Here is a 22,656-nt window from a genome sequence, read left to right as displayed (position 1 = left end):
AGGGAGTTAGCTTTAGTAAGACGACAGCAGAGAAGAAAGAAAGATATTGTTTCATTGCCACATCAAGCCTCATCTAAAGCTAAGCTGCCTCTCTGGATTTCCCTGGCAGGAAGACTCCACCCTTCCAATGCAGGGGATGTGGGTTCAATCCTGGTAGGGGAACTAAGATCCCACATGCTACATGGTACCGCCAAAAAATTTAAAAACAAAAAAATAAAAAAATAATAATTAAAGCTAGTTGCCTCTGGACTTCCTAACATCATGAGCTGACAAGTTCCTTATTCAAGTCTATTTTTCTGTTTGAAAGCATCCCACTAAAGTACTTCTTACGTAGGCAGCAATAAGAGTGGACAAGGAATGCCTGGTGTTTCTTTCTATTTCACAGGAAAATAACAAGTATTTTGCTAGAGCCTCTTCCTGCTCTTTCTAGAACCCATACCCCAAGGTTGACTTCCCTAAGCAAAAGCAAATAAACAATAAACAAACAGAGCAGTGACTACTCTTCTTATAAAGTCATAACCAGTTTGAGCTCAGGATCTCTTGAACTTGTGGCAAAAGTCTTACGTTCTCCTTGTTAAGTTGTTGAGGGGCATTTACACCAGCATCATCACCACAGCTCAGATGCTGTTACTCTACTCACACACTTTCCATGGCCTCCTCAACACCCCTTAAGGACCCTTACAATCTGCCTCCATTCTCAGCTCCCGCTACACCACCCTATTCTCTTGTCAAACTATTTGCTATTCTCCAAATCCAATATGCTTTCTTGTTTCATTCTCCAGTGCCTTATGCACATGCAGTTCCCCTTGCCTGCCATACTCTTTCCCCCTTCTCTACACGGCAAATCCACCTTCAAGGTCGAGCTCAACTATCACTTTCCCCATTTTCCAGAGGCAGGGCAGGAGGGCCTTCCTTGGTCCTTTCATGGTCCTCTGTACACAGCTTCATCATAGTGCTTCTCACATGCTAGGGTCCATGTGTTCCTGCACCAGTCTTCTGCACCAGACCATGGTTGCCTCAGGAGAAGGGTCTCTATCTTTTTCATCTCAGTATCCCTAAAGAGGCAGTATAAAGTGATGGTTAAGTAAACTGGTTCTAGAGGAAGATTGCCTAGTTTAAAATCCCAGCTCTACCACTCATTAGCTCTATTACCTTGGGTAAGATAGTTCTCTTTGCCTCAACTTCCTCATCTGTAAAATGAGGATTTAAAAATAATATCCAGGGCTTCCCTGGTGGCGCATTGGTTGAGAGTCCGCCTGCCGATGCAGCGAGCACGGGTTCGTGCCCCAGTCCGGGAGGATCCCACGTGCTGTGGAGCGGCTGGGCCCGTGAGCCATGGCCACTGAGCCTGCACGTCCGGAGCCTGTGCTCCGCGATGGGAGAGGCCACAACAGTGAGAGGCCCGCGTACCGCAAAAATAAATAAATAAAAATAAAATAAAATAATAATATCCATATCACACATGATGGTTAGAATTAAACAAGATACTGCAACTAAAGTCCTCTGGCAGAGTTCTTTGCACAGGTTAGCTATGACAATGATTACAACTAACAGCAAAGACAATCAGTTCCCCGCCTAGTCCCTTGCAAGTTCTAAGTACTAAGTACACATTGTTGAAAGTGAACAACAACCAGAGTTCTTAACCTGAAGACCTCTAATTTAATCCCAGAGAGGCAGAATGCTATTCTCTGATTACTGCTGAGTCCCAGAGACTTTGACCCCAAGGGAAGAGGAACACGAGGAAACGTTTGAGAGAGCTTATAGCTCAGCCTTTGCAGTTCTAACTAGGCCACCTCTGAACAGCTTCTTACAGTGGCCTTTTTTGTTCTGCATGCAACCATTCTGAAAAGTTTCACCAAATCCATTAATTTCTGCGTTCAAAACAGCCTTTTTTTTTTTTTGCTTGTGTGAATGGTTTTATTTTTAAAACATTTTGTGTTACTTTTTATCTTTTTTTAATAAAAATTTAAACAGCACAAAAAGGAGAAATTAAATTATCGCCTCCCCAGTCCTAACTTCAGAGGTAATTACTGCTTATAATTTCCTGTATTTCCTTTCACACATTTTCTTTTTTTAACTTCAGCTTTAATTGAGGTGTAACTGACATATCATAAACTGCATATAGTTAAAGTGTACAACTTGAACACACATATACACCTGTGAAGCCATAACCATCATCAAGATAATTGCTCCCCCTAAGTTTCCTCATGCTCCTTGGTAATCTATCCCTCACTCCCCCACCCACCAACCCTGTCCACAGGCAACCACGGATCTGCCTTCTCTCACTATAGCTTAGTTTACACATTCGAGAGTTTTATGTAAATTAAGTAGTGCAAAACGTACTCTTTTTTTGTCTGGCTTATTCCACGCAATGTAATTATTTTGAGATCCATCATGTTATTATGTATATCAATATTTTATTCCTTTTTACTGCTGAGTAATATTCCATGGTATGGATGTATCTCAGTATGTTTATCCATTCATTATCGATAGATGTTTGAGACATTTCCAGTCTTTTTCTATTACAAATAATAGAAAAACTGTCTGTTTTTAGTAGTCATACTAAATATAATGAAGACCCCTTCTCCTCACGGTTTTTCATAGGATTTTCTTTAGAACCATTCATCCAAAATCTCATACCTGTTCAATCTGTTTCTAGACTTAATTGCAGGATGCAGTAACATTCTTATTGATTTGGAGTAATTATCCCAAAGCAAGATCTTTTTGAATCTTGGCTCTGTCAGCTAATTCATTAGATATTGCTCCCAAATTTGTCATCTACCAACTTAATAAAAATACTTTGTTAAGTCCTTGATTAAAACACCAAGGAGGGGGACTTCCCTGGTGGCGCAGTGGTTAAGAATCCGCCTGCCAGTGCAGGGGACACAGGTTCGAGCCCTGGTCCGGGAAGATCCCGCATGCCGCAGAGCAACCAAGCCCGTGCACCACAACTACTGAGCCTGCGCTCTAGAGCCCGGGAGCCACAACTACTGAGCCCTAGTGCCACAACTACTGAAGCCCACGTGCCTAGAGCCTGTACTCCACAACAAGAGAAGTCACCGCAATGAGAAGCCCCCACACCGCAACGAAGAGTAGTCCCCACTCGCTGCAACTAGAGAAAAGCCCGCGAGCAGCAACAAAGACCCAAGGCAGCCAAAAATAAAAATTAATTAATTAATTAAAATTAAAAAAAAACACCAAGGAGGACAGGACCAAAGGCCCTGAATCAGTTCACATTGACATGAGCTGTTTAACCTATACAACCCAGCACACCATATTAGAATCTTGTCACATTTTTCATCATTTCCATAATGATATCAATGAATTCTGTAACTGTCTTGCTAAAATCAGGATAGAGTATAACTACTGTATTGCCCTAATTCACACATCTAGTAACTTTATCATAAAATAAAATAGAGACAATTTGACAGGAAATATTCCTAGAAAACTCATTCCAAGTGTCAACATCTTTCTTTATGAAGTGTCAACATAACTATTTAACACACGGTTCTGAGATTTTTTCCTGTGATCAACATTCTGCTACTGAGGTTCTGGAATCCGCCCTTTTCTCATTTATGAAATTTATGTTTTCATGTTTCCTGTCTTCTGGCACCCTTTTATTTTTACCACAACTTCTCAAGAGTTTTTTAAAGTTAAAATGTTTATAACTTTATGCTTAAAGATAGAAAATTGCTAGTAGATCCATGATCCCATCAACAAATTATTTTACTACTATGAAATATAATTCTCTGGGCCCAGAGATTTGGGGGAATTTTTTAAAAACTTTTTTTTTGTGGGGGGAGCATTTTTAAAAAGCTCATGTACCTTCTGGTAACTGACTATACTGCTGAACTGAATGAATAAGCATTTTCAGAACTCTAATGGAAAACTGATGAATTCATAAAAGTGTTAACAAAAGATCAAGATGAAAAAAAATTAATTACATGGGACTGAGTGAACTGATGAGGATGATTATAATTTTTGTGAATTTGTTTGAATTAAAACAAAAATCCCCCCCCACCAAAAAAAGCTCATTTACCATCTCCTTACTCCCTCTGACTTCAATTTCTTCTCAGCATTGTTCATGTCTTTACACTTGTTATGCCAGACCCTTTCTACCTCACAGTGTCTGCAGTGTAGATGAGTTTTGGTCTCAGTGCTTCTTTAGTGTGGGAAGGAAAAATACGAAACAACCAAATCAACAAAAATCAGTCTTGGCCCACACTCCTCCTTGTTACATCTCTCCATTAATTTTAAACTTGATAAGTTAAAATTCATTCATCAGGTATTTGATGTATAATTTTTGAACCCTTTGAATTACTGGCATTTAAATAAGTAAAAGCATGTTAATTTCTAGTGACATTTCAAAATAACCATGAGTGACATTAGGCTAACTGCTTACCCTCTCTGTGCCTCAGTATTTTCATCCATAAAAATGGGATAATAGTACCAGCTTCATAAGATTATTATGAGGATTAAATAAGTTTGTATATGTAAAGTACTCAAAATAGTATGTGATACACAGCAAGTATTATTTGTTGTTTCATTAGTTGTTAGCCTAAGGCATTTATGCATGTAGCAAACGTTACTGAAGACTTGGGGAGACGTTATAGAAACACAAACACCACAAACTGAATTTGGTCATCATTTCTCCCCCAAAGCCTCCTTGCTTATCCAATTTTCAGACCCCACTCCCCTTCCTTTGACTTCTCAGAAACTCAGTTCCCCTCTCTCCGTTGTGCAAAACAACTGACCTGTCCACCCGCTAACTCAACCCCAGGCCTTCTCTGCAAAGATAGACTCCTGACTATGCTCTGCTAACCTATGAGCATTTTCCCAGAGCCAACCCTCCAGGGCCACTTAGAAAGCTCTTTTCCTTTCTTCTTCCCCAGTAGCCCCTGGGAGGATCAGGAACCAAGACAGAGATTTATTTCCCTGTCAATGTGCATTTTGTCACCTTCCTTAGAAGGAAGAAGCTATAACAATCAATTCTCATTTTAAACTGCAATTTTAATTATTGAGACTTATAAACATTTTAAATACATATTTTAAACACATTTTAAAATACACATTTTAAACATATTTTATTAACTTCCTGAATATGAGATGTCATCAGTGTGTTGCCTAGGTCTTGATATTTTAATGACTGATGTCTCTGAAAAGTGAGGTTTTGAAAGCTTATCAGGGTTTCATAATTCTGAGAAAAAAAAGTCAGGAAGGATGTAATTGGCTCATTAACCCACAGATATAGTCCTGATCCTGACCAAGAGGAGAAGGAAATAAAGTAGAACTTGGGGGGTGCTGCTTTCTCAGCTTCAGTGAACACCCGGGCATCGTCTCCTTTGCTCTCTCAAGCTCTCCTTGCTGCTGTTCCTCCTTCCAAGTAAGGACCTGGCCAGACCTACAGAAGACCTTCTTGAACAATTCAGAAGGGTGGTGGGAAGGTCTCCAAGGAGATATTGGACTTCCGGCCACTAAAGAAAGTTAGGGGCTAGGTGATAAATGGAAAATCAAAAGATGAGACTATATTTATACCCTAAGCTACAAGGCATGTCATACCAATTATGCCTGATTATGCAAACCAAAGTGTCCCAAGACTTCATTAGCCCAAGACTAGAGAATCAGGTCACGCTTCTTAAATATACACATACAATGACTCCAAGTCATCTTCTCTAGAATATGAAAAGCTGATTCTCAATGGATCCCACTTTTCTTTTTTTTTTTTTAATGTTTATTTACTTATTTGTTTATTTGGCTGCTCCGGGTCTTAGTTGTGGCACGCGCGATCTTCAGTTGCAGCATGCGGGCTCCTTTAGTTGTGGTATGCGAACTCTTAGTTGTGGCATGCATGTGGGATCTAGTTCACTGACCAGGGATGGAACCCAGGCCCCCTGCACTGGGAGTGTGGAGTCTTAACCACTGGACCACCAGGGAAGTCCCTGGATCCCACTTTTCTTTCTTGTTTGTTTGTGGCAGGAATCACGGAAGAAAGCCAACATGATCCTGGCATTTGCAGGTTTCCTCGCCAGGTACATTTGCTACCTTTGCTGCTGTTCCACATCTCCAAGGCCACAGGATGCCATCTAGGCACACTATCTCCTCCCCAACACTGGATACTGCTGCTGCTCTCCCCAAGGTGTGTCTCCCCAACATGGACACAGGCTCTGCCCTTCCCTCCCCAAAATAGAGCTGAGACCAGCAATTGGGTGTCAAAAAAAGTCTGACAGAAGTCTTAAGTCTCACATAAGGCATGACACTGAAATGGAGAGACACCTAAACTGGAGGGGACATATCACAGCTCTTTGAATTTGTTAGTCCACACCCTCCCAAGGGGAGCCTCTACCAGAGATGGCTCCATGGGCTTTCAACCTGTGCAATCACACAGGCCCGCACGCTTACAAGGGGCCCACATTTAATGTTCTGCAGTTGCCATCTTGAAATTCTTAATAACTTTTTGAACAAGAGGTCCTGCTGGGCTTCCCTGGTGGTGCAGTGGTTGAGGGTCCCCCTGCCAATGCAGGGGACACGGATACATGCCCTGGTCCGAGAAGATCCCACATGCCACGGAGCGACTGGGCCTGTGAGCCATGGCCGCTGAGCCTGCACGTCTGGAGCCTGTGCTCTGCAACGGGAGAGGCCACAGCAGTGAGAGGCCCGCGTACCGCAAAAAAAAAAAAAAAAGCCAACAGAGGTCCTGTGTTTTCATTTTGCCATGAACCTTGCATATTATGTAGCTACTCACACTCTCCATTGTTTAAATTGGCATATAATTGGCATATATATAAAATGTTATATTCATTTTAGGTATACAACATAATGATTCACTATTTGTTTATACTGTGAAATGATGACCACAATAATTCTGGTTACAATTAACCACCATACATTGTTACAGTCACACCCTCTATGAACAATTCCTCTACCCAATTCCCTAGCTGCCTATGTTTGCAGAGACCAGATCACTCTCACCAGCCAAAGTGTCTACGATTATGCCCCTTGTACTTAGAATTCTAGTCCAACTCCAGGCACAAACTGCTCCAGAGATGCAACCCTGCTCACAATGAAGACAACTAAGTAGATCACTTATGAGAGATGAAATTGTCCTTCAAGTACCATAACCACAAGGCAGTGTATAAAGTGCTTTGATTTTTTAAAATTTATATTATTTATTTTTTATTTATTTATTTTTGGCCACGCTGGGTCTCGTTGCTGCACAGGCTTTCTCCAGTTGCAGCGAGCGGGGGCTAGTCTTCGTTGTGGTGCATGGGCTTCTCATTGCGGTGGTTTCTCTTTGTTACAGAGCACAGGCTCTAGGTGCGTGGCTTTCAGTAGTTGTGGCATGCGGGCTCAATAGTTGTGGCTCAGGGGCTTACTTGCTCTGCGGCATGTGAGATCTTCCCAGACCAGGGTTCGAACCCATGTCCCCTGCATTGGCAGGTGGATTCTTAACCACTGCACCACCAGGGAAGCCCAAAGTGCCTTGATTTTAATACAAATAGATAACCAGCATATATCTGGGATAATACAGATCCCATCATCGATATGTGGTTATCTGAAGATCCAGATATTTGGTCGCAAGTAGACCAAAAACCAAGAAAACAACCAAAGATTTATCTAAGATATGTTTTGGTTGAGGGACTTGGAATCACATAGACTTACTCTGCACATGAGGATGTTTTGAGGAGAGGCCAGAATGTTCCATGATACCAGAACATTCTGAAAACTTTGGCTGCTGCTCTCATCTCCTCCCCACCTACACTCCCATCCCCACTCCCACCCCCACTCGTCATCTCCCTAATCTCCCTAATCTCCCACCCTCTCCTTCTCCTCCCCTCCTCTGCTCCACCCTACCCCTTTTAGGGTAGTTTAAGTAATTTTCTAGACTGGACCCTCATGGTATCTCCCCAGCAGGAGTCCTATAATCTGCAGAAGTCCCAAGAGTTGGGGATACGGGGGTAATGGCCTACGGGTGCCTGGCTCCAGTCACAGCTGGGAAGTGGCAAAAACAAGAACCAGGAGGAAATGGGTCACTGCCCAGTGGTTGGCAGGAACAACTGCTGTGCCTGAGCTTTTATTCCAGGAACAAATCTTTGCTCTTTTCACCAGTGACCTGCATGAACCATAATTCCCAACAGCAATAAAGTGGAGCAATAAAGAATGGCTGATTCCACATCTGTGGTTTAGGTGTTCCCTGGCAAGAGAAGAAAGATAGAAAGACATAATGCTTTCATGGAGACAAAAGGAAAAAAGAGACTGAGAAAATGAGGTTTTTTAAAAAGTCTGAGCCTTGACCAACTGTCCATAGATGCCTTCACACCAAAAAATTTTCGTGTTTTGTTTTATTTTTAATCCCTCTTCCTATTTTAAACACCCCTTCTTTTTTTTCAAGGTGAGGTAATGGGGAAAGAGTGGCTGCAGAGCCAAATCAAGCTGAGAGTTTGTAATCACGGGAGCCGGTGGAGATCTCGGCAGAACCCCACTGTTTGTTGGATGGGTCCTGGAAACACCCACTGAATTGGCTTCTTCGTCCTTCCTGCAAACAAGATTGGAACAAGATTATTCTACTGCCTGAAGCGGTGACTTTGTGATCCCTTGGCCTTAGTCACGTCCTCTCTCCCACCCCAGCCAGCCAGCCCCAGGGACTCTTCCTCTTTTCCTTGGCAGTCCCTGAGTCACGGAGTATTATTTATCAGTCGGCAGCAGAGGGCGATCTGGCCCTGGAGAATGACCGGGTCAACTCCCGCCGCGCGCCCGCACACGCGCGCGCCCGATCGCTAATGACTTGCAGCTACATCATGAAGCTACCTCTTCACAAAGGAACATTGTCACTCACTAAGCATTTTCCTTTTCATTCTTGAAAGCTCCACTGCCTTAGCTAACCCCTTCCTCCTCCCTGCTGCCTTCATGCTGGCTCTTTCCTCTCCCAACCCCTTGGAAGCAGCAGGAAATGAACAAGATCCACAGTGGAGAAAAACAAATCCCAGGGCCCTGATGAGGGAAACCACAGGGAAATGACCAAGGGGAGTTAATAGCTGTAGGCAGCTGGTGTGTGTGTGTGTGTGTGTGTGTGTGTGTGAGAGAGAGAGAGAGAGAGAGAGAGAAGGAATGTGTGTGTGTATCCAATATAACAGTACTTTCTAAATTTTAGTGTACATCAAGATCATCAGGAGAGCTTGTTAAAACACAGCTTCCAGGGCCTCTCTGAGGAATTCTGATTTAGTAGGTCTGGAGAGGGGCCCAAGAGTTTACACTCCTAACACTCCCAAGGTACTTTAATGCTGCCAGTGGTAGACCACACCTTGAGTAGCACTGCTGTACATCAAATGCAGTGAATAGACTATTCAGATCTGCATCAGGGGCTAGCTTGAATGAAATCCTGATAAAACGAACTCCCTTAGAACAGGCAGTCCAGAGCCTTCCAAATCCAGGCCAGAAGATCTCATAGCTCAGCCCACTGCTTGTTCCCTCCCCTTGGAAAAGGAGCAGAGACTGTATCAAGCAGAGCATTGTCTGGAGGGGGCTGAGTTCAGATAATAGGCTGGTTCTCCATTAACTGTTTCTTTCATCCCAACAGGGCAGGAGAATCCCATAGGCCCTTCCTTCACAGTAGGCAGGGTTTGGAGACTCTATCTACACAACCCTGGCTGTGTTCAATAGCTTGTGCCCAGAGGCCTTTGTCCCCTCCTCAGCATCCTCCAAACTCCAGAACCTCTATAGTCACAGAGGTTGTGGAATAAGCTGGTTATCCTCCAGAGAGCTGAGCACTTAAAAGCATCTAGTAGAGTGACTTAAGGAGAGCTACTCACTTCTGTTTGTGTACAGAAAGATAACAGAGGAAACTCTGATATACCTAGTCCTAGTCCTTAAGGAGCCCATAGTTTAATTGGAGAGAAAAACTAACAAATATGTAAGAGCAAATGTTACCAAAACGTAGTAAGAGCAGAGAGATAGCAAAACACCCTTGAGGCCATCAGTGGAAAGGGAAGGCATCCTGAAAGAAGAAATTGCACTGAGATTTGATGAGTAAATATGAGTTCACCAAGGAGACAAAAGGTCAAGGACAAGAGAAGGAGCCATTTGGGTATTGGGATGTGAAGAGAATTGGGGAAACGCTGAAATATAAAATGCAGGCTGGGATGAGGGTCCCCTTTCAGAGCGCCTGGTACTTCAGCCCACTTTGGGCATTTATCACCACTACTAAACCAAAAAGGAGACCAAATGGGAAGGTTTGTTTCACAAACTCCTGTAAGAACTGTCAGCAGGAGGTACTTTCCCTGCAAAGACCCTCTCTATCCCAGGGAAGACACTAGTGGGGGGTGGGGTCACTTTTCCCTCTGGAGGCCACTGTGTGAGCCAGAAGAGGCCTATGGATCTAGGGTCGATGCTCAGCTTCCTCATGTGACCATCTACTTGGCTCTGGCATCTAAAGGGCTAGCAGCTTGCTGTGCCAGACTGTAGAACATAAGCAAAATGGGCAGAAACCACAAAAGGGCCCAGCAGACCAGTTTGTGAGCGCAAGAAAGCCACGCCCAGTGACTCCAGAATGACTCAGGAAGACCTTGAAGGAAGGGTAGGTTGTTTAAATACACTGGCTAGGAAACAAAGAGCATTGTTTGTTTATGGCTACCATGACCCAGTTTCTTCCCCTGGGCACATGGGGGAACCCAGTTAACATGGAGATCGGAACCCAGTTAACATGGAGATAGACAGGGCTGCTAGGGGTTCGGGCATGTAAATCCTTTCCAAAGGGTACAGGACCATAGTGGTTTTCAAAGGACTCAATTTCCAGGTCCTCAGTTTTCATTCATGTTCTTCCCTAAAATTGGTGTGCCTCAGAGGACATCTGCAACCCTGATTTTCTTTTCCTTATCTCTTTCTCAATTGCCCTCTTGCCACTTCAAAAAAAAAAGAAGTTTACCTCTCCCTCTTCTCTAATCCAGCCAAATGATGCATTCTTTGCTCTAAGGTGTAAAATCCTCTGGGACATCAAAGGGATAATTCCACAATTATTTTAATCCAAAGAACCATAAACACCTCCCCATTCTTTCCATCTCCTTAAGAGACAAATTCCCAATAAAATTTCACTTCTTAACTAATTATAAGCATTATATAGTAATAATGCTTACTAATTATAAAGATTTGTAATATTTGTTGTTTTGATAAATGCTATTAGTAACAGTAATATTTTTTAAACATTAGAACCTTCTGTCAGTGGAAATATTTTTTAATAGCTTTTAAAAAAAATATTTACTTATTTATTTGGCTGCATCTGGTCTTAGTTGCGGCACACAAGATCGTCATTGCCAAGTGTGGGATCTTTAGTTGCGGCATGAGGGCTCTTAGTTGAGGCATCCGGGAGCTAGTTCCCTAACCAGGGATCAAACCTGGGTCCCCTGCATTGGGAGCACGGAGTCTTAACCACTGGACCACCAGGGAAGTCCCTGGAAATATCTTTAAATGAATGTCAATTTATGTATTTTTGTTGCAGAAAAGTATGTATAATAGAGGATCAGTAAAATGCTTTCAATTACCAAATTATATTAAGACAAGATTACTTGAAAGAGGAATCAAAATATGATTTCAAAGAAAAAAACAATATAAAACTTCCAATTTAGAGAGTTTAGTATGAATTAGCGAAATTGATGATGGTAATATCAAACTACTATGATATTTCTATGAATCCTTTAGATTTACTTAAAAGAATGATTTCATAGTTTTATTATATTGATATTTACAAAAGCCAGTAATTACATTTTACAACTCTTACAAGTCTTTAAGCTTACAATGAAAAACGTTAGATGTCAAGTTTAATATGTACAAAGAGATGTATGGTTTTTCAAAACTCTTTCAGAAAGATACAGGAGCAAAAACATTTGAGGACTCCAGCTCTAGGCTAAAGTCATTTCCAGAGGGGGAACCTAGAAGGGCTGTGACTCAGCACCACTCCAAGACTCTTCAGGGCAGGGCCAGACCAGTCTTCAGTTCCTCCTTAGTCCCTTTCACCCCAGCTCCCAGCATCCAACACTGGTTACTCACCTTGGAGTCACACAGACTCAGGTGGTTGTAGACTCAGTCACGTACACAAATCCCTGGTTACCCTTGGGCAAGGTATTTAAACTTTCTGTGCCTCAGTTTTCTAATTTATAAAATAATAATATTTACTGCTTCTTCCATTTCTACTACTTTTTCTACTACTACCACTTCTTTTTAACTTATGTAAGTTACCTTAAAAAGTGCTTGGCAGTGGAAGTCTTTATTGCTTACCTGAATACTCATTTAACAGAAAAGGAAGAATAAGAAACAGAGAGGTCAAGCCAGATGTCAAAGGTTATCTGATTGGTCAGTTGCAAAGGACTGAAACCCTGGGATGCCAGCATGCAGCCCACCCACCTTTAATTCCTAGCAGTGACTCAGAGCTTGCTGAAGAATCTGGAGGGATGATCCATAACACGTTTTCCTGACACAAGCATTGAGAACAATCCATTCTTTCATGGGTTTCAGCTAAGCACTGTCCAGAAGCATCCATAGCCAGAATAGGGAGCTGAGGCTTATACACCAAGGTCTCTTGTCTCCTTGTCCTAAGGCTGGGCCCCCCAACCACAAAACAGAGTAGGTACCTGCTAAAATCTCCTCTCACTTCTCATTTGTTCATTAAATCCTGAAAATCTTAGTTTTTAAGAATCTGATAACTACAAGGGACTTTAGAAATCAAACTGTCCTTGCTCTGTGGCCCAAACCCTTCCCATCAGTCGTTCTGCAGCAGGGTTTCTAAGACCCATTTCCATCTCTCTCTAGTTGCATCTCCTTGATGCTGGCTGGCCTTAATAGCCTGAAACAAAGACAGGTGATTGGAGTTGGTGGGTAATGAGAGGCACTTTTTTTTTTTTTGCGGTGCGCGGGCCTCTCACTGTTGTGGCCTCTCCCGTTGCAGAGCCTGTGCTCCAGACACGCAGGCTCAGCGGCCATGGCTCACAGGCCCAGCCGCTCCACAGCACGTGGGATCTTCCCGGACTGGGGCACGAACCCGTGTCCCCTGCATCGGCAGGCGGACTCTCAACCACTGCACCACCAAGGAAGCCCTGGGAGGCACTTTTGACTCTATTGACCAGTGATTCTCAAACTTTTAAAGCTCATGATGCCTCTTGATTAAAAATTAATAATAATAAATATTGATACGTCCTTTTAATGTGAATTGAAACAGTGTTTGGGATTAAAATATGTGTTTTGAATTTATACTGATCTGCCTTCTTGGGAAGATTTGGGATGCTGAGGGAATCACTCCACCCCTTCACCCACCCTGTCCAGACCCCACATTCTGACACATACTTCTTGGCTCCATGTGGGGTACATGCGGCTGACCAGCAAGCATGAACAGAAAGAGGTGCGAGCACACACATGTGGGTGCATCAGGGCGGGGAGGAGCTGCCGAGAGGCAAGAAGAGGAGTTATAATATATAAGCAGAGGAGAAGAGTAAGGGCAGGGCTAGAGGGAACAGCTCATGAAAATACCACTGTTCTTCGCAACTCATAGAAACAAAGGCAACAGACAGGTCAGAGATTTAGGGCTCAGAAGGTGGGAAGGGCCAAATTGCACAATTCTCTGAAGGATTTCTATTTTGAACCTTTCTGGTGCTCTTCTGTCAGTTCCTCCTGTTCTGTAGTTTGCTTACTGTTTTGAACTGTTCTGATCTCTCTTTAATTCTTGGCAGCCCCTCTTTCCCCTCTATTTTAGTAGTCACACTGCAGTCCTGCCAAATTCACACAGATTAAGATTAGAGGGGCTTCATTTATCATCCAATTCAATTCTTTTAACATTTTTTGTTGTGATAATACAGTAAGAAGTACATTTTACACCACAACCTAGTACCTGCATACATAGAGAATAACCAAAACCTTAAGTTTCATGAAGCAATCCTTACCTTACCACAAACAATTACACTATGATTTCAATTTTAAAATGCCAGTTGCCACCCACTAAATTGATAAGAAAAGCTACTAATGGATTACAACTCACATTTTTGAAACACAGACTCATTTTACAGATGAACAAACTGAAACAAAAGGAAAGCCCAAGTCACCACCAGCATCAATACCAGAATTAGAACACTCAACTTTTCTTGCAGGGAGCTAGATTTGACTATGATCAAAAGCTTTGATTGGAATGGGAGAATTTTTTAAATATGCTAGTTTGGTGCATGAAAGCCCGCCATTCTCAATTATTCAGTGCCAGATTGAAGAGACCTAGTAAATAGATAAAATTTAATGAACTGGGAATGCAAAATGCATTTTCTTCTTCCTTCCTTCCTTCCTTCCTTCCTTCCATGAGCAAAGTGGTATTAAATATCAATCACAGGGCTTCTCTGGTGACACAGTGGTTGAGAATCCGCCTGCCAATGCAGGGGACATGGGTTTGAGCCCTGGTCCGGGAAGATCCCACATGCCGTGGAGCAACTAAGCCTGTGCGCCACAACTACTGAGCCTGCACTCTAGAGCCCATGAGCCACAGCTACTGAGACTGCATGCCACAACTACTGAAGCCCATGCACCTAGAGCCCGTGCTCTGCAACAAGAGAAGCCACCGCAATGAGAAGCCCACGCACTGCAATGAAGAGTAGCCCCGGCTCACCGCAACTAGAGAAAGCCCGCACAGCAGTGAAAACACAACTCAGCCAAAAAAAAAAAAATCTATCATATACCAGGTCCTCCACTACTTTCTATAGAGGGAGTGAAAAAAATCTCTTGAGAAACAAAAGCTCTGGCAAGGCAATCAACTTCTAATCAGTGGATGACAATGCTACACAGAGGTTAAGACAGTGTGAGAAGGAAGTTTGAGCCTACCCCTAAACCAGAGTGATTGGAGAGGTGATAGGGAAGGCTTCCCTGAGGCGGGGATGTCTGAGCTGACTCTAACCAAATGAAAATGTAAGGAAAGCGGTCTCAGGCCGAGACCCTGCCTGACCATGTGACGGTCTTGCTGTTTTATTATATTAATGTGTAGAATTCCTAACTACTTTTAGGGAAATCTGACAAATTTCACTGATTTTCAACGCCCATCCCTGGGTAATACCTGAACTGGAGAGACAAAGATATCCATCCACCCCTACCTGACCAAACCAGTTTCCAAGTGGACAGATCTCCATGTGGGACAGGGAAGAGAGCACACACACCTATTGTGCTCATTCCTTGAATTTTGAAATTGGTTACAATGGAGGTACATGGTTTTATTTTACACTTTTTGAAATTAAGGAACTAAGAAATCCAGGAAGAATAGCTATTGAATATGCAAATGTTATTACTTGGGAATATTTAAAAAAACAAAAACAATCCCCACCAACACAATAGCCTTGCTTAGGAGGCACTTGCAATAGTGCTGAGAGCCAGACTCCCCAACACTGCTTCTTCCCCACATCACCTGGAGATATTAGAGAAATAGGGTCACGTGTTTGGATAAGACCCTGGCACTAGAGCTCAGCATCTGGCCTCAGGCGAGAAAACAAAACAAAACAGGAAAGTCAGGAAAAAGCTTTGAACCGAAAACTAGGACCTTGAAATATCAAGCTTCTAACCCAGAAGATCTTGGAATGAGAACTCTTAAAAACAGAAATAAACGAAAATTGGGGGGAATTCCCTGGCGGTCCAGTGGTTAGGACTCCGAGCTTTCACTGCTGAGGGTGCGGGTTCAATACCTGGATGGGGAACTAGGATCCCACGAGACGGCTGGTGCCCCCCGCCCCACCCCAAGCCCCCCAGAAATATTTGTCTCAAGGTCTAACTTGAAACGATGCAACTTAGTTCATTCTTGGTGATCCTTGGTTGAAAAGAATTACATTTTGGTCTAAAACTGATAGAGATGATGTTAGAAAAGCTAAATGAAAACTTCTGACAATTTGGTGGCTTTGTCAACATTCTGTCTTCCTGTGGATCAGCAAATTCATTAAGGTCATGCTCTTCTGTTTGGCTGACCACTATCATCTCCTAAAAATATCTGAGGTCTTTCTAGTTTAATTCAACAATTATTTCTTAGAGATAACAGACTTGAAATTCAAAAGAAGGTGTGAGTTATGCAAATTGTTTAATTCTGAGGCTTCTTAAATTAATACAAAATGGTAGTTCTCAAGACTTTGAATAAATGGCCTTCATTTAATGCCTATTAATAGCAGGAATTTTTAAAACTTATCCACTCTCATGTATAACAATCCTAAGAAATAGCTATTTTATTCCATGAGATTCAGAAGTTATGCAGGTAGTGATAACAGCAGGACTTGAAATTCAAATGTGTCTGTCTTCAGAATCCACACTTTTGGGACTTCCCTGCTGGCCCAGTGGTTAAGAATCTACCTTCCAATGCAGGGGACGCAGGCTTGATCCCTGGTTGGGGAACTAAGATCCCACAGGCCTCGGGGAAAGAAAGATCCCACGTGCCACAACTAAGACCTGACGCAGCCATAAATAAATAAATATTAAAAAAAAAAAAAAAGAATCCACGGTCCTATCTTTAGGTCCTATCACACTGCCTTCTCAACTGAACCAAAACAGGCTCTGATTTAGTTAATTAGCTAAAAGCTACAGGCATCATTCTCAAGCCAGGAGAATACCCAGTCTCTCTTCCCCTTAATTTCTCCTTCCCTCTCTCTCACCGTCCCTTCCTCCCTCTCTCATTCCTTAGGTGCTCTGCTTTCTTCCCTTTCACGGCTCCCTTCCCATCAAATCTCCAAAATGCCAGACACTCAAGCAAATCTAACAGAAATGGTGGGAGCAGGGATTTCCAGCAGGGGTTCAGTTTTCACTATCCCACAGGCCACTACCCTGAGGTTCCAAGGAGGCCTGAGAGCTCTTCTCTTCATTTCAAAGGATCTTGATAGAAATTGTCAGTTCTTTTCAGGCTACTCTGATTTCTTTTTTTTTTTTTTTTTGTCTGGAGTCCCATCAACTCAGTGTAGGAGGTCTTGTTGTCTTATGGAAAATGGAATTAATTAATAAATGATGTTTGTCTGGCAGGCTAAAATCTTTCCAAGCACTGAGATCCCCCTGAGAGCTACCTAGCATTGAAAAGGTTAGGGCTTTGCAATTTAATCTCCAGTAACAAAGTCTTAACCCTGAAGGGATCAACTCCTTCAGTAAACATTCAAGCAACAGTGCCTTTGTACTGGAGGAGAAGGGTATGGACTGAAGAACTAATTGACCTCGGTATCTAGGTCCACAATGCAGGACCAATAGACTATAGTGGTTAAGATAATGGGCAGAGAAACATCATTCAAATTCTGACTTTGTCACTTGTTATGGGCTATTGACCAAATTATCGAACTTTTCTGTTCAGTTTTCTCACTTGTAAATAATAGTAACTATCTCATAGGATTGCCGACTGAATGCAGTGAGATAATGCATGTGAAATACAAGATATATAATAATGCTCAACAAATGCTGTCTTAAATTTTTCTTTAAAGGACCATAACCAAAGCTTAGTCTTTCATTATGACACTGGTACATCTCCTCCTCCCTCATCTGCCTACTAATTATTTCCTTTTTTTACCCTCTGAATTCATTGGATGTCCTGGTTGATGCTAAAAAATGCCTAAAACAAAAGCAGAAAGAAAGTGCCAGTCTTTCCACCCTGAGTGAGGGCTATGGCTGGCCATAGCATAGAGGGCATTGGGGCTGCTGGCACAGAGAGCAGAAAGAGGGAGAGAACAAATAAAGGCCCTGTTCTCAGGAAGCACCCCCTGAATGGGGAGCCAGGAGTCATGCTTGGAAAAGAGACCCACCAAAACCAAACTAGGGTGAGTGTAAATGCTGAATATGTAAATACTAGGAGGGAAGTTCTTCCTTTACAGCATGTGATGCAGAGATTCATTGTGGGTCAAGGAAGATTTTGTGATGCTCTGCCATCACCCTCACCTGTTCCTTTTACCCCTCCAAGCTGCCCCTCCCCAACCCACACCCCAGCCACCATAGTAATTGCCCTAAAGCAGTACTTTAAGCGTGTCTTTCCTCAACGAAACATCTGTGACACCTATAGGATTAAGTATAGACTTCCTAACCTCTCCAATATGAACCCAGCTTGCCATCCATGGCTCCCTGACGTATGCCAGATTGCTGTACTCCTTGTCCCCTGAATTCATCCTGAGCTTTGCCTCCTCCACACCTTTTATAATTCTTTCTTCTCTATCTGGAATGTCCTCTTCATATCTCTCATCTCAATGCAGCTTCTCCCTTTGAAACTTCCCCTAATCCTCTCCTATTCCCTCATTTGTAACTTATCATTTGCTGCCTGAGGTTAAGGTTGTTTGTAAACTTGTTTTTTTTTTTTTTTTTTTTCCAGTTATCAGATTGTTAACTACTTAAGGGTAGGTGCAATGTTTTACTCTGGATGGTATTCTCTGCCAGCACTTAATATGTACTCAAGAAATGACTGTTGGGCCTCCCTGGTGGCGCAGTGGTTGAGAGTCCGCCTGCCGATGCAGGGGATACGGGTTCGTGCCCCGGTCTGGGAGGATCCCATATGCCGCGGAGCGGCTGGGCCCGTGAGCTATGGCCGCTGGGCCTGCGCATCCGGAGCCTGTGCTCCGCAACGGGAGAGGCCACAACAGTAAGAGGCCCGCATACCGCAAAAAGAAAAAAAAAAAAAAAAAAAAAAAAAAGAAATGACTGTTGAAATAACAAATGCTAGAAAAGGTGTGGCGAAAAGGGAACCCTCTACACTGTTCGCGGGAATGTAAGTTGGTGCGGCCACTATGGAAAACAGTATGGAGCTTCCTCAAAAACTAAAAATAGAGTTACCATATGATCCAGCAATCCCACTCCTGGGCATATATCTGGACAAAACCATAATTCAAAAAGATACATGCACCCGTATGTTCATAGCAGCACTATTCACAATAGCCAAGACATGGAATCAATGTAAATGTACATTGACAGTTGAATGGATAAAAGAAGATATGGTACATATATACAATGGAATACTACTCAGCCATAAAAAAGAATGAAATAATGCCATGTGCAGCAACATGGATGCAACTGAGATTATCATACTAAGTGAAGTAAGTCAGAAAGAGAAAGACAAATACCATATGATATCACTTATTTGTGGAATCTGAAATATGACACAAAAGAACTTATTCACAAAACAGAAACAGACTCAACAGACATAGAGAACAGACTTCTGGTTGCCAAGGGGAGGGGCGGGAAATGGAGTGGGAGTTTGGGGTAAGAAGATGCAACCTATTATATACAGAATGGATAGATAACAATGTCTTACTGTATAGCAAAGGGAACTATAGTCAATATCCTGTGATAAACCATAATGGAAAAGAATATAAAAAAAGAATGTATAGGGACTTCCCTGGCAGTCCAGTGGTTAAGACTCACACTTCCAATGCAGGGGGCACAGGTTTGATCTTTGGCTGGGGAACTAAAATCCTGCATAAATCCTGCATGCCGCGTGGCATGGCCCAACAGTAAAAAAAAAAAAAAAAAGAATGTACATATAAATAAATATATATATAACTGAATCAATTTGCTGTACAGCAGAAATTAACACAACATTGTAAATCAACTATACTTCAATAAAAAAAGAAATGATTGTTGAATTGAATCAGTGCTGAATAACCTTCCTTTCCCCACAAGACCTTACTCATATTTATTCATTCTCCTAACAATACCCCTCCAAGTGAAACAGAATTGATTCTTCCTATTTTACTGAGCAGAAAAGTGAGGTTTGAAGAATAAAAGTAATTGGTCCAGAGGGGGTTTCAGGGTGGGCGTGGGACAGAAGCTGATATGGGAACTTCCAGATCAAAGCAAATCCAGTGGTAATTCTGCTTGTCATTCTCCTGTTTAGTCTCTCTCATCTCAAGGCTATGATGACAGCCTAGAACGAATTAAACCCTGGATAGCAACTGCAGGTCTGTAGGCCTGGGATGAAGTAGTATGTCTCTTTAACTCTCTCCTCAGACAGAATTCTAAAAAGTGGAAAGAGCGGCAAAAAGGGAATTTAGCCCCCAGAGAAATTTACTGCAATGTAAGATCATACACAGCTTTAAAATTCAATATTTTCTTTCTCTGAAGATACCCAGGTCAGTTTGTCTCTGCTGTTTTTCATCATATAAATTGCTTTGCTTGAAAGGCAAGTGGGAGTAAATATAGCAGCAGTATCTCTGATGTAACATTTACTGACCTGGCCTCAACATGTCCTTGACATTGTCCTTTAGAAAGGAAAGAGGATAGAAACTGCCTCCCTGCTACTGTGCGTAAGAGAATCTCCTATTCTCGGCAATCATCAGAGTACGGGGGACTGATGAATATAAAGAATAAAAATAAAAAAGTGAAAGATGCTATTGATTTGTCAGCTTTCCTGTGTTTGGCCATCACTGGCAGGTGGACCAGAGCCAGAGCCAGTCAATCAGCAGTATTTACCAAGGTGGAGGTGGCCAGATGCTCATGTTGGAAACCACGTGCGGTTCAAGTTCCAGTTCTGCTCTTGGGTTTTGAAAAGCATCCTGCCTAAAACGTTTTGTAGGTTACCGAGTCCCACTTTCCCCTTACTCTTTCCCATCTCTTTTTTCTTAAAGCAACAACTTAAGGATAGCAATGAGGAAACTTTACTTTTTATAGGGCTGGAATATACATCTAAATGATACCTGTGGTTATCTCTGGGGAGAGGACTGGGTAGGAGGGTAAGTTCAGGGACTGGGGGCAGGGAGGAGGGCAGAGTGGAGAATGGCCCAGAAGGGCTTTGCTCTAAGTGTTTTTATTCTTTTACAATGAGAATGATTTAGTGAATTACATGTGTAATTGCCCCCTGCATTGGAAGCATGGAGTCTTAACCACTGGACCGCCAGGGAAGTAGGGAAGGAAGCACAGAAAAGATGGATTAAGAAACAGCTCACCTGTGATTTATACATGAAACTTCATTTGGACATACTACAAACTCTCAATTTCCCCCAAGTAAAATATCTGTTTGGTAGATTAACAGTAATTATCTTATTTCCAGTGTCTAGGATAATGTTTCAACTCCTTTTTTTAAAAAAATTTTGCACCCCAGAGTAAAATTTAAATTATGTACCACATATAAATATATAATTTATATATATGTTATTTATAATGAATATACACACATATGTATACACACTTCTGTCTACCCATTTCTGTTTATCAATTACTTTCTTGTTTTCTTGATAAGATAGAAATAAGAGAGCCTTGTGATGGTACTACTATTGGCATGTGTTCCCACCCCTCATTTTAAGACCACTGGTCAAATTAACAGAGCAATGCTGTGCTAGGAGTTAATGTATACATTAATGTAAACAAAATCCCTCATGCGGAGGCTGGCGTATGCTACTTGCTCTATAAAAACTAGGACCCTTTCTTCCCTCCCCCTTGTCCATGGAACAAGACAGGTTGAAACTAAAGAACTTCAGTTTGTAAGCATCTGGCCTAGGAAAGTTAGAGCTAAGAAGGGTTTGATATTATTTCACCAATCCTTCTCATCTTCCTTTCTTTCTTTATTTATTTTTGGCTGCATTGGGTCTTTGTTGCTGCATGTGGGCTTTCTCTAGTTGCAGCAAGCGGGAGTTACTCTTCGTTGTGGTACGCGGGCTTCTCATTGCAGTGGCTTCTCTTGTTGCAGAGCACAAGCTCTAGGCACGCAGGCTTCAGTAGTTGTGGCAAGTGGGCTCAGTAGTCGTGGCTCGCAGGCTCTAGAGCACAGGCTCAGTAGCTGTGGCGCACGGGCTTAGTTGCTCCGCGGCATGTGGGATCTTCCCAGATCAGGGCTCGAACCCGTGTCCCCTGAATTGGCAGGCGGATTCTTAACCACTGCGCCACCAGGGAAGCCCCTCCTCATCTTAAGACAAGGAAACTGAGGGGCTGGGAGAGTTGCTTGTTTAACACAGTTTACAAATCCGCTGAGTGGCAATGCCAGGTGTCTTTATTTTATTTTTTTCTTTTTTTTGGCCGCACCTCATGGCTTGCAGGATCTCAATTCCCCAACCAGGGATTGAACCCAGGCCATGGCAGTGAAAGCCCAGAATCCTAACCACTAGGCCACCAGGGAACTCCCCCAAGTGTCTTAATGAAGTCTTCTAAACCTCCATGTGTACCTCTGGCTCATTTCTAAACTAATTAAATTGACTAAATTACTCATTTTTAGTTTAACTGTCTTCTCTCTTCCCTCCTCTTAGTATGTCTAAATTTAAAACTTTTATCTTACACCTCCATGTGCCATAGGAATAAAACTTCAGAGGAGATAGAAATGCAATAAAAGCTTTAAAAATCAAATCAAGTGGGGCTTCCTAAGTTGGGGGCTTCCTTGGTGGCGCAGTGGTTGAGAGTCCGCCTGCCGATGCAGGGGACACGGGTTCATGTGTCGGTCTGGGAAGATCCCATATGCTGCGGAGCGGCTGGGCCCATGAGCCATGGCCGCTGAGCCTGCGCGTCTGGAGCCTGTGCTCCACAACGGGAGAGGCCACAACAGTGAGAGGCCCCCGTATCCCCCCCCCAAAAAAGTCAAATCAAGTACTGGGCTGAGGGCATCCTCTCTTCTCCCACAGCACAGTATACGTAGTGAACAGCAGGTGTGGTTTATTATCATTATTATAGTCATTGTCATCATCCCCGTCCTCATCAGTTTGGCTTCCATATAAGTGTGAATTGGTTTTC

The sequence above is a fragment of the Mesoplodon mirus genome (assembly GCF_964341445.2).
Source record: "Mesoplodon mirus genome assembly, chromosome: 3".
Lineage (NCBI taxonomy): Eukaryota > Metazoa > Chordata > Mammalia > Artiodactyla > Ziphiidae > Mesoplodon > Mesoplodon mirus.
This window is presented reverse-complemented; position numbering follows the sequence as displayed.